We start from the raw sequence: 11,819 nt of genomic DNA, 5'->3' as shown, positions 1-11,819 counted from the left end.
ATGCCCACAAGCATCCATTTCTGTCCTCTGTATTTTCATCTTGGCTAATGTAGCCTGCCTGAGCAGCTTCCTATTCAGCTACACTCGGATGTCTTTCATGGATACCAAATTCTCCCTGCACAAAAAGGAATGGAAATGTCTTAAGACTGTGGACTCATCTAATTGCTTAAGCACCCAAAGTTTAGTGCTCAACACCTCATGCAGGCTTCATTCTTGGTTCTACACTGCAAGTTACTCATAAAATACATAAAACAACATTTCTGCACTAGAACAGGAAGATTTTTTCTGTATGCTAAATATGGAAAGCACTTCAGGCTTCTAAAGAGGTTAATGCAACTGTCCGTCAGTCATTTATTACATTATGTCAGTTAAGAAAAAAACTGGAACGAGTTGCTCTACCCATCATCCTCTTTGTTCTGGTTCTAACACTAATATATATAGTGGTTATATTTTTATTTAGTGTGACAATCAGCCCTAGAACTTCAGGCTACAAATGTATGTTCAGCTCATCTGACAAAATTTTCTACATCAAAATTCAGGAACAGGGTTCCATTGCTGAAGCTAACACTTAAAACTGAGTGTGTGCTCCTCTTTCCTTCTCTGTGTACAGTCTTTTTTACTGTATGATATGATCTTATTTTGTGATATTATCCATTATAGCAAGTGCATTTTATATTCACCAGTATTTATGGAAGTGGTGTGCTCAGCAGAGGCAATTAAGCATACCAGATGATTGAAGCAACAAAGTTTTCCACATCTCACACACATATTTCAAACCAAAAGTCCAAAAATGATCTGTTTATATTTAAAAAAATGGGAGGGAACAGGAGGAGTCATGATGCATACTTTAGGGTTCTTTGGAAATACCTGTGTAGGAAAACTTGCCTGGCTTGAAACAGAAGCCTTTCAAACTGGAAGAAGAATCAGATGAAATTTAAATGGTCATGAAAGTAAGTAAATGTGAATATTTCATCCCTCCTTTCTTCCCTCATAAAAAGGGAAAAAAACTATTCTAATTCTAATTCTTCTCTGCCAAAAAAAACTCCTTGCTTTTGTAATAAGCATCCCTTCAAAGCAAAGATTAGTTTGTCACAGAATGCTTTACAGATGCTTTTGTAGCTTAGAGGCAAGAAATACCCTGAAAAATATGAACACATTCATCTTCCTACCAAAATTAAAAAAACAGTAGAGACATGGTAGAACTTTTATTAGAAGTGCATAGTCATTTGAGAAAATCTGATTCAATTTATAACTACAGATGTTCCAAAGATAAAAGAAGGTAAGGCAGAGCCTCTCTTCCTTCCATTGGTGGTACTATATGCAATTTAAATTGTAATGAAGAGCAATCATAACAATTGCACCTCCAGGCCAGAAAAGATGTCAGATCTATTTTAGTTTGATGACAGGATGATACTCATTGGCCTGGTGTGTTGCAGGAATTGCTAATATTCAGTAAAACCTATTTGTACAAGTTAAGTGTAACACATACATTAGACAGTATTTTTAAGTGACATACATACACTAGTTTCTATTATTCTGTAGTAGTTCTTGAACAGCAACTGAGTAAATCTCTTGTACACCTAGCAGTTGGTGATAATTTCAAAAAATAGTTACTATACCACAGTACTGACTTTTGTTACAGTAATTTCAGCTTTTAATGCATAACATAGGATTTAATAGAGAGAGTAAAATCTGCCTCGTTTTCATCAAGGTAGTAATTTTTAACACACTGTAGAACTTACCACTGATGATGGAGACAGGTTTATTTCTTTGAAATAGTATGTCCTGAAGTCCAGGGCCAATATTTTCAAACATAAGAATCTACATAGAAGTGGTCTGACTTCCAAAAAAGTTGGTCATGCAGAGCCTTTACTTAAAGCTCCTTATTTTCACATCCCTTTAACCTTAACAGTAGTTTCATACAGTGAATCCTCCAGAAATTTAGTCTTTATGTTATGCTACATATATGTCCTAACATATTTGGGCACCCACATTTGGAAATACTCACTCTACCTCAATTTCATCTTGAAATGGAAACTAGTAAATCATTATCTGTTGAACATAAAGGAGATATAAATTCAGTACATTTTTAGACTGTATTTTTTGAGATTTACATCAAGTTAACTAATATACGAGTTTCATGACAGTATTGTGCCAGATCCACCTTGTAGATTCATAATTAAAAAAAAACCTATAATCAAAGCTTGCCTGATGGAATGTTAGATTCAAGCATCCATTCTGGGAAGCATACGCCCAACATTCATTACATTAGAAAGTAAATTATTTAGTTAGGGAGGAGAGCTGACAGGGAAAACATACGTCACCTGTTTGAGCACGTTTGAGAAGCTTGCAAAGAAATGATAATAAGGAAAAGAAGTATTACATAAACCTATTGGCTCCCTTTACTGCTTCAGTTTTTCAAAATTGTTCTCTGTAAGGGCAGTGATGAAGTGCAAGATTTTATATAAATATATAATTGTTTAAGTTCACAGGATTAACCCCTAGAATCTTCTTGTTTGTGAATACTTTTATAGAATTTTAATGAGACTATATAAGTACTAATGCTTGGCTTTTGTTTTGAGTTGTTAATAATGTAAGAAAATCTATACTGTAGAGAGCTATGGCACTAATTTTGTATTCTGCTGTAAGAATCAGGGAAAAGGATTATTTTGCATGTCTGTTTGAAGACATCTGAGACAGCTGTAGCACATATCTTAATTGAGTCCCATCATGTGAGTGGTGATAAGCAAGAGGTGTATTAGCCAGCAGGTCAAGGGAGATGTTTCTTCTGTTTGGCTGTTGTGAGACTGCAACTGGAGTACTGTACTCTGTTTTGGACTCGCCTATACAAGAAATACATTGACATAGCAGAGCAGATCCAGCTGATGACCACCAAGGTGATAAAGGGGTTTGGCACATGAAGTACGAGGAGAAGATGAGTGAGCAAGGGTTAGGTTAGCCTTAAAAAGAGAAGGCAAGGGAAAGATTACCTTGCTGAACTCTAAAGGGAGGGTGTAGAAAAGATGAAGCTAGACTTCTCAGAGGTGCACAGCAGAAGGCCTACAAACAACAGACACAAGCTGCAACATGGGAAATTCCAATTAGATAAGTGAAAAAAAATCTTCACACTGATATCCCCAAAGAGATGAAGCTTGGCCTACATGACATCCAGATGTTCATTATTCTATGAACTACATTTTGGTCATACAACAAGCATTTACCTAGTCATATAGCAGGAGGATAAAAACATCCAGCTCTTGAGTGTCTCCCAAAGGAAATGAGCCTTTCTGTGCTGACACTTTTGACACTAATCATGTTTATGTCTCCCTTGATAATACTGACTAAGTTTTGCAGATATTTTAATGTTGGCTTACAAGGCTATAAAATTATATATTAATATTATATATTATTACTATATATTATCACAATATACCATAGTCATGCAGAAGATTTGACGGAAATAGGATACATTGATTTGGCATTACATGCTTGGACTGATTGAAAGTGCAAGACCTGCTCTTTCGAGAAACTGAATATACACTTTACACATATAAGACAATTACAAAAGATTTTCAGTGATGGTTCATAACTGTAAAGTAATTAATTTTAAGCAGTCAATGGGAATATCAAGTAATAAGTAATACACATGCTTAAATGCCAGCATACTCTGTAGGCCACTGGTGAGTGAGCATGACGTATTCCCATCCCTCTCCCAATACTAAAAAAATCAGTCAGGATCCATCTGTACCACGAATTTGCAATGTTGCATAGAGATACTCAAGACAGCTCAGCAGAATACCAGAAGGGCCTACCTGAAATAGGACAGAGCTTCACATGGTTACCTTCCTGCTGAAAACCCATGGAATACATTATTCTGGATGGAACCTGTCTAAAAGCCAATCGATTCAAGCTGTACTTGTGAGACCGTAATTTCCTTTATAGCTTATGCTACTCAAAGAGGTTGTTTAGCATTAGATGTTGTTGCTTACTTTTGGGTCAACAGTAACCACAATTCCACATACTCTTTTTCTCCCAAAAGGTCTAGCCAAGCTGTTTAACTGCTCCAGCTGTAGAGATATGCCACCTTATGACTGATAGCCAGGATAAACCAAAACGGTTGCTACCAAGTTAGCATCCTGCAGGTCCGACACCTGATTTCATCTTGCATGTTACTCTCACCAAATATTTCACTGTTGCAACAGAATGAGATTTGAGTATTTTATTAATTTTAACATGGAAATCTGCTGACAGAGTGAACACGGTTTAGAGCGAAAACTGGGTTTGCTTCCAAGTGATGTTTTTGTTCCTATGCTCAAAACCATCAGCTGTTACCTCAGGAAGAAGGTAATTTTGTCAGTACAGTTAATTTCATTTAATGAATTTTTAAAAAATTACAAACAATAATATCCCAAACCAAATAAAAAAAACACTCTGCTGGTAAAAGTTGTTACTCTTGTAAAGAAAGATGGCTGTTACAGGTACTTTGGTCTATTCTTTGTAGGGAAGGCAAAGCATGAAGTGAACTTTATAAGCAAAGTAAGTTTAAAGGGATACTTCAGGAATAGTCTATACAGTATTGCTGTACACTAATAGTGAACTCCAAGACTAGTTAATTCACAACAGTGAAATTAAGAGTCAGGGTTATACAGTAAGATTATATCTGCTAAAATATGAGGTACAGAAGAATCAAGAAAACATCATATCTCTGACATAACCACTCAAGCAAAATCCTATACAGAGATTCAACTCATTCTGGCATTCAACTCATCCTTAAGATAGTTTACTTACAATGTTTGGTAAGGTGAGTTATTTAAAAAATGTCAGGAATGTATGCTGCTAATGGAAGCTGTATCTCTGCCAATGAAGTCTGTGTTCTTCTGCCCTATGAACAAAGCTTCTCTAATGTGGACTAGCCCCCGCTGACCAACACCAGCATGCCTTTTCACACTACAACCATTCCATCTTATTTACAGACTCTGGCATTTCCTCTATTCCCTGAAAGATTCACTTGTGTCTGTAAGGTAATCAACAGTCACACTGATGCAGAAATTCCTGTAACTGAACCTGAAAAGTAGGTGTAAATTTGAAATGCCTGATTTGTACTTAATTATCTTTTCACTCTTTAAAAAAAACCAGACATTTAAAGGTGGTACAGATCATGTAGATATGACTTCATAACCTATTCTAAATATTTGGCAATACTTAGATGCAAATAGTGCATATATAAGATGCAGAATAATTCTGAGCATTTTTTATGAAATAGTTTCTAAATTCTGATTACCTGCTGGAAAAGAAATTTTCCTGTGATAAAATGTTGTGTCAAATAAAAAATATTCCCAAGGATCCAGAAAAACTGCAGATTTTCCTGACTATTAATATTACTACATGTATAGTGAATCGTTCACTGGAATTAAGAGCATGGCTGTTGCTATTTACTCTTTCACAAGATAATAAATTTCACTCATCACGGTTCCATTCCAGTCACAGAAACACACACTAGCAATTGGATCTTTTATTTCAAAATGAACAGAGACACAGGAAAATTAGCTTTTCCCTGTAAAACTTGAACTGATCAACTCAAAACAGGTAATCTGTGCACTGCAAGATGCCAATTTGAATGAGGTCTCCTCTAGGGACAGTTACTATCATAAGCCGGTTCATGAACCAAATGAAATGAAATCTTGGGGAAGCCCTTCATGAACATGCAGCTCTAAGTACCATTAGCAAACAAATTCAAGCATTTACTTAAATCTGATGATCAAACTACCCTCATAAGCAGTAGGTGTTTTCTCCGTTCCAGTGACAAGACAGTACTCAAAAGCCAAACAATTCTGCTTGTAAGTTACCACCTTCAACCTTCTCAAGCAACTATGGTCCACTACCAAATGTGTTTGCTGTATTAATTTAATACTAAGTTACACCCTGCTTTGATGACATGCACTAAAGTGTAATAGTTGTCAAACTGGATCTGTTAAGTAGGTTACTAGGTGCAGTTGTCACCAGTTCCTTGATGGATTATCTTGTTAAGGAAGCCATTATAAAATCACTTCTGATGGGGTATACAAATGATATTCACATAGAAAGGCCAGATTCTGGTCCCACTAGAGTAAATGGCATAGGATTTTTGCTGAGTGCATTCATATTTGTAATAAAAAATAAAGTCTAGAAGGTTAGCTGATCCAGTGAAAAAAAAATAAGTGAGGGAAAACCACATACTGTTCATAGGCAAATGAAAAATTACCTTGAATATCTTTGGGTTTGAGACACAGGACATCTAAGAGTAGCTAAGCAGTTTTCTACTTCTAGGGACCTTGACAAGTTGTCCCCTAAATCAATTCCCTTGAATCACTTCATCATTTGTCAAGACTAGACAAAAAACTAAACCAAGTAAGAAATTATATGCAAAACTGGCAAAGTTATGGAGAAGAAACTTTTATTGTTTGCCAGTTAGGTTTATTTCTTATTGTTACACCATCAAGTACAATTTTAACAATCTATGCCCAGATATGAAGAGCCTAATGAATGCGGCTGATAAACTATGTAATTTTCAGGGCCACAGGAGCAACATCAACTCTCATTGAACTCATAAAATTGCCCTTGAAAGTTACATTGTATCAGATTGTAGTCTCCTACATGTTTCTGAGAACAAAATGATCTGTTCCTAAACAATTCTCAGTTCTATAGAAAAAGACAAAATATGTAATGATACTGGTCACTTAAGTAACCCAATTTAATAAGTGAATAAATTCAGACATCTTCTGGGGCTTCTTGCTTAAAATGGATTGGCTTCTATTGCAAAACTGTGTTAATTAACTATTTTATTAATTTTGGACTTTTTGAAGTGTATCACTACGCTACATTGTCCCAAGTTAATAAATGGTTAAAATCCCTTTCCCATAACTCACCAATTTAATGGGAAATAAATATTTTCTAATTAAATAAATATATTCTCATAGTGCCCAAAGACTTAAAGTGGGTTGCCTGAAAAAGAAGACAGAAAGAACTAAGCTAAGGCTCTCTTTCACACAAGAAATATTGTATATTGGATTGAATCAAAATCTGTAAAGTTTCTCCTCTTTCCCTTCTTGAAAAATCATCAATTCATGAAGAATCGATTGTTCACTGCTGAGACAGTCTTTCCTTTGGGAAAGAAAACAAGCAAAGAAAACAAAACCTGAGTGGCAAAATTAGTGCTCTGACTTCACAAGAATACTTGCTCCCGGCATGGAGCTGGCAGATACTTGCTTAGCGTCTCAAGATCTGAGAGCCAATGCACCTCTCCCGGCATTTCTCTATTCCCAAGCAGAATTCACTCACAGTAGAGAAACTAGTCCCTGTATTTTCAGTTAGGTTAGCACTTATTACAGGGTCCTCTCTGTTCTTCCAACGAACAATGTCATGTGTTTATAGCTACCTATTTGTATAATAATGTACATACATTTGTACTCCTCCTATATTGTCAAACTAATACTTGTCTGGATTGCTTTGTATTTTAATTTAAGATGACATTACATGCAATTACTTTCTGTAATAAATTTTAATTTGGAGTACTGATGAAGATGAAGGCCTCTGGCAACATCTGGCTCTTAAAACTGGCCTGAGCACCTTTCAAAAGCTATCTTGTGAATTGGCATAGTTGGGCCTACTTTCAAACAGAATTCATACTCCTTACACAGCTTTTTGATTGCTGTTTCAAAGTCTTTGAAACCAAGTTGCAATATCATCAGTAAATCTAGGGTGGGTTTCTTCTTGTGCTTTATGTCATCTTCTTCATTCAAGGATTTTGAATCTTGCTACATACAAGGCAAAAGTTTTGGTGAAACAGCATCTCCTGGCTTAATCAGTATGGGCATTCTTTCCTTCTCTTTTATGTACCTGATTTTATCTGTCTAGCTGATCTAACAGCATTAACCATATTTAAAATATTTATTTTAAAATATTTTAGTTATTTTTTGCACTTGATAAAAAATAGAGGATAATACGCTACATGCTAAGAACGATTAATAAATCAAAATTAAATAAAGTCTTTTCTTCTGCTGATTAATTTTAAAATTCCCATTACCTGGGACTGGATCTACAGTGTGAATATGAAAGTTACCTATCAGGTCTTCCCATTATTGACAAAGTCAAAGTAGTACACATGCTGCTACAATATTTAACTGGTCATGGGACAATTTAGGCTATCCAGAAATAAAGGGATTGATTAAGTTATCTAGTAATCTCTGATTTAAGAAACAGAGATTCTGATTACTTAGCAAAGTGATGGACATTGCATAAAAATATAAAGGCACATACATATCCATTTAAAAAGGGATTGATCAAGAGATTCAGTTGCATGTCTTCAACTGCCATTGAAATCAGTGACAAAACTTACCTTGTGACAGTGGGTATTATTTCCTTCTCCTTACATTATACTTTAAGAAATTAGATATTCTGACAGGGAGGATACTCACCAATGTTCTCCTTCCTTGAATGTTCATGATTCAATGATAATTTACACTCTTAAACTATTCAGTAATGGAAGTATCATACTAAGCAAATATAAAATTAAAAAAAACCACCCACAACCACCTTTTTTCTGCTTCTGTGGACAGAAGTCACCAGAGTAATCAAAAGCCCTAAACACTGTCATCTCACTTTGGTACATGTTTAAAAACTAGCAAGGAAGGGGGAATTGTCTGTTTTGCCCCCTGTAGTGTTCAGCAGTACACCGATTTCTTTGTAGTCAGTCTTTTCAAGGGCGACAAACACAGAGCAGTTGCATTTCACAGTGATTCGTTTTCCGAAAAAGTTGTCTCTACGCCCTCGTAGCTCTCTTTGGTAAAGAAATTTTCCGAGTCTCTCTTTCGTTTTCCTCCTCCTGAGGAGCTTGCAGTGGCCTTGATCTCAGGTTGCTGCAGCCTGGGAGGGCCGAGCTCTCTCCAGCAACCCCTGCCAGGGAGCCTGTTGCTACAGGAGACTGCCCACTCTGCAAACACCCACTTCTCCCCACCGAGAGCCACCCACGCCGGCTGCCACTAAGCCCTTCCCTGCCTGCGGCCGGCTGGATTTGCTGTGGCAGTGCCAGCTCCCAGGGAGCGACCCTCTCCTCTTTTCTTGCTCCTCAAGGGAAAAGGCAGATTTCTCCTCTCATTCCCTGCATGCTGCTCCGTGGGACACCACTCTTACCAGTGCTTCCTTACCACAAGCTCGACCTTAAATTTGGAGCCAACTAACAAAGCTCTTACCTCCTCTGCTGGAAACCGCTGTTCCTACAGGCTGCCCGTCAGGGGCGGGAGAGCGGGGCTAGCGACACGAACACGCCGTGTTTACCGTGGGTTTGAACACTTATTTAAACCATCCCTTTCCGGGGGGGGCTGTCAGCGTCCCTCTCACCTGTGGAGGACCGCCACGGTTCCCGAGAGCCGGCTGGCCCCGGGGCGGCGGCCCCTCAGGGAGCGCTTCCCCGCCGGAGGAGAAGCCCGGCCCGGCCCGCCGGGGTTGGAGGCGGCCGCAGGCCCCTCCGCCTGCGGGGAGCTCTCGCTCCCTCTCCCGCTGCCGCCCTGCCTTACCGGTCCGTGTTCCCCGTGAGGGGAGGGCGGCAGGCCCGCCCCGCCGGCCGCGCTGAGGCGCCTGAGGCGGGGACGGGCCTCCGGCGCCCCCAGCCGACCGACCCAGCTTGGCGGGAAGCACGTTTGTCATGTAGTGACAGGAATTTCAGCTTGAGAAAATACCTGTCTGTCAGACTGGGGGGGGGAATAAGCGCCGTGGAAAGATAAATGAATCCAGAAATGTAAAATGGAGGTCGTTTCATCGTTCAGGCATTGGGATAGCTTTCTGTGGTCTTCAGGAAAGCTGTTAAGATTTTTGAAGGAAATACTATGTTTGATAAACGAGGGTGAGTGAGTGGACAACCCTGGGATTTTTCAGTAATTTTTGAGCTTTTAATACAGTACAAACATTTTTAAAAGCACCACCTTTCGTATACTCAAAAGTACAGACCAAAATGAGAGGTGGGAGCCGTAGATCTTAAATAATCAGTTTTCCCCTTAGGGCTTTCTTAAACCAGTACATTTTGGAAAGTAAGCAGTTTTATAGATGAGTGGATTTTATTTTTGTATATGGTGGAGTTTTGATCACATGTTAACAAAGAAGAAAAAAGAGTATGCAGGTAAAATAAATCTGTTGGCTAGAAATACTCCCTGAAGCTGGATACTTGGATGGGTGATGTCAGGCAATGTTTTTAGCCAGAAGGTCTAAGCATAGGTAATTAGCAACAAGAAATACTGACTCAGCGTGCATGCCATCTCATTAACATTTTGGATAATTTTCTACATTTAATTTTCTGATGTTTTGTTCTGCAGATGTTTACACATAGTAGAAAATCTTGTGTCCTTCCTCACATAAACCCTTGTTCTCTTTTTTCCACTCTGATAGTGAGGTTTATGTAGGTATCATCACTGATAGGGCTGTTCCTTGCTCACTGAAAAATGTATAATCTCATTAGCAATAATGGAAATCAAGTTTATGCATCAAAAAAAAGAAAAGATCATTAGTTATTTAATCACTGCCTGTGATTAATCCTGCTGAAGCAGAAACGTTGATAGCTTTTTCTTTTAACCAGAGGGTGTATCTTTTGTGTTGGTCCAGCGATAAGAGGAAGCATGTTCTATTTTATGAGGATCAGAATCGTAGTATTTAGACTTCTAAAAGTCCCTTTAGCTCATGCTTTTTCTGTCACTGATAAAGCAGATTTGTTCATTGCTAGATACTTCTCCCAGTCTAGTGCTTAAGTCTTCCAGGAACTATTCTTGATTTTCAGTTTAAGGGGTGTTTGTTCTTGCTTCTTACCTTTATTGCTGGTTTTAGCAATAATTTTGATTTGTCTTAAGTAGGTCTTTTCCTTCCTGTACTAAGAAATGTCCATGCCATTTATGTTTTCAAGAAATCAAGATTTTATTCTGCAAATCTTTCTCTCAATTTGAATCCTTTCTGCTGCTTTTTGGAGAAGATGCACTCCTGCTCTGATCATTTTGTGTGATACAAGCCTCAATCACCAAATGTGGCCACAGGCAGGAACAGTACTATGTCCAGCTCTGTTTGTCCCAAGTCAGATTTGGTGAAAATGTGTGATAGGATTTTATATTCCTTTAGCCATGTTATTTTCCTTGGTTTTTACTTTCTGGATTCTTCAATGCCAGCTTGATCTCTGAAAAGTTCATAGGAGTGATTTGCAAAGACAGTTACAACTGCAAGTCATGTGCACAGCCAAACTAGTTTAATTGTACATGTAGTCATGGTGAGTGACGATGGGAATGATCTGCTTGCAGTTACAAATGACCTTTAAAAATGAGGTCTTTTATCTCACCTTGTATCACCTTGTAACAGTTACGAGTATAGGAGGCATTAGAACAACATAGATATGTGGTACATTTATAGATGACAAGGGGTTCCTGTAGAAATAAAAAAAAAGGTCTAATATGTAATTAAAGACCATGTCATTGTATACAGGATAAAATAGGTTGAATCAATCATGTGTATTCTAACTTAAGGATGATAACAGAATTATTCCCAACTCCCACTGGTATCCTATTCAGCCTCAGGTCCACCTCTCCTCTCCTTTCTGCTGTCTAGTGACACCTAGGTCTGTTTTCTGGATCAGCTCTAGTGAGAGGCCGCTCACAGACCTGCTCCCTCCTGCTTTGCTTTCCATTATCCCTGCTTGTTTCCTTCCATGCACTTCTGTGTATATCCTTTTTTTTTCTCCAGGATCATGTACTTACAGAGCTCATTCTTCCATAAGTCTGGACTGTCCTACATGCTTGCTTGTCCAATGGATG

Source organism: Haliaeetus leucocephalus, unplaced genomic scaffold, assembly GCF_000737465.1.
Source record: "Haliaeetus leucocephalus isolate CR32 unplaced genomic scaffold, Haliaeetus_leucocephalus-4.0 Scaffold351, whole genome shotgun sequence".
NCBI lineage: Eukaryota > Metazoa > Chordata > Aves > Accipitriformes > Accipitridae > Haliaeetus > Haliaeetus leucocephalus.
Note: the sequence above shows the minus strand (reverse complement) of the source record.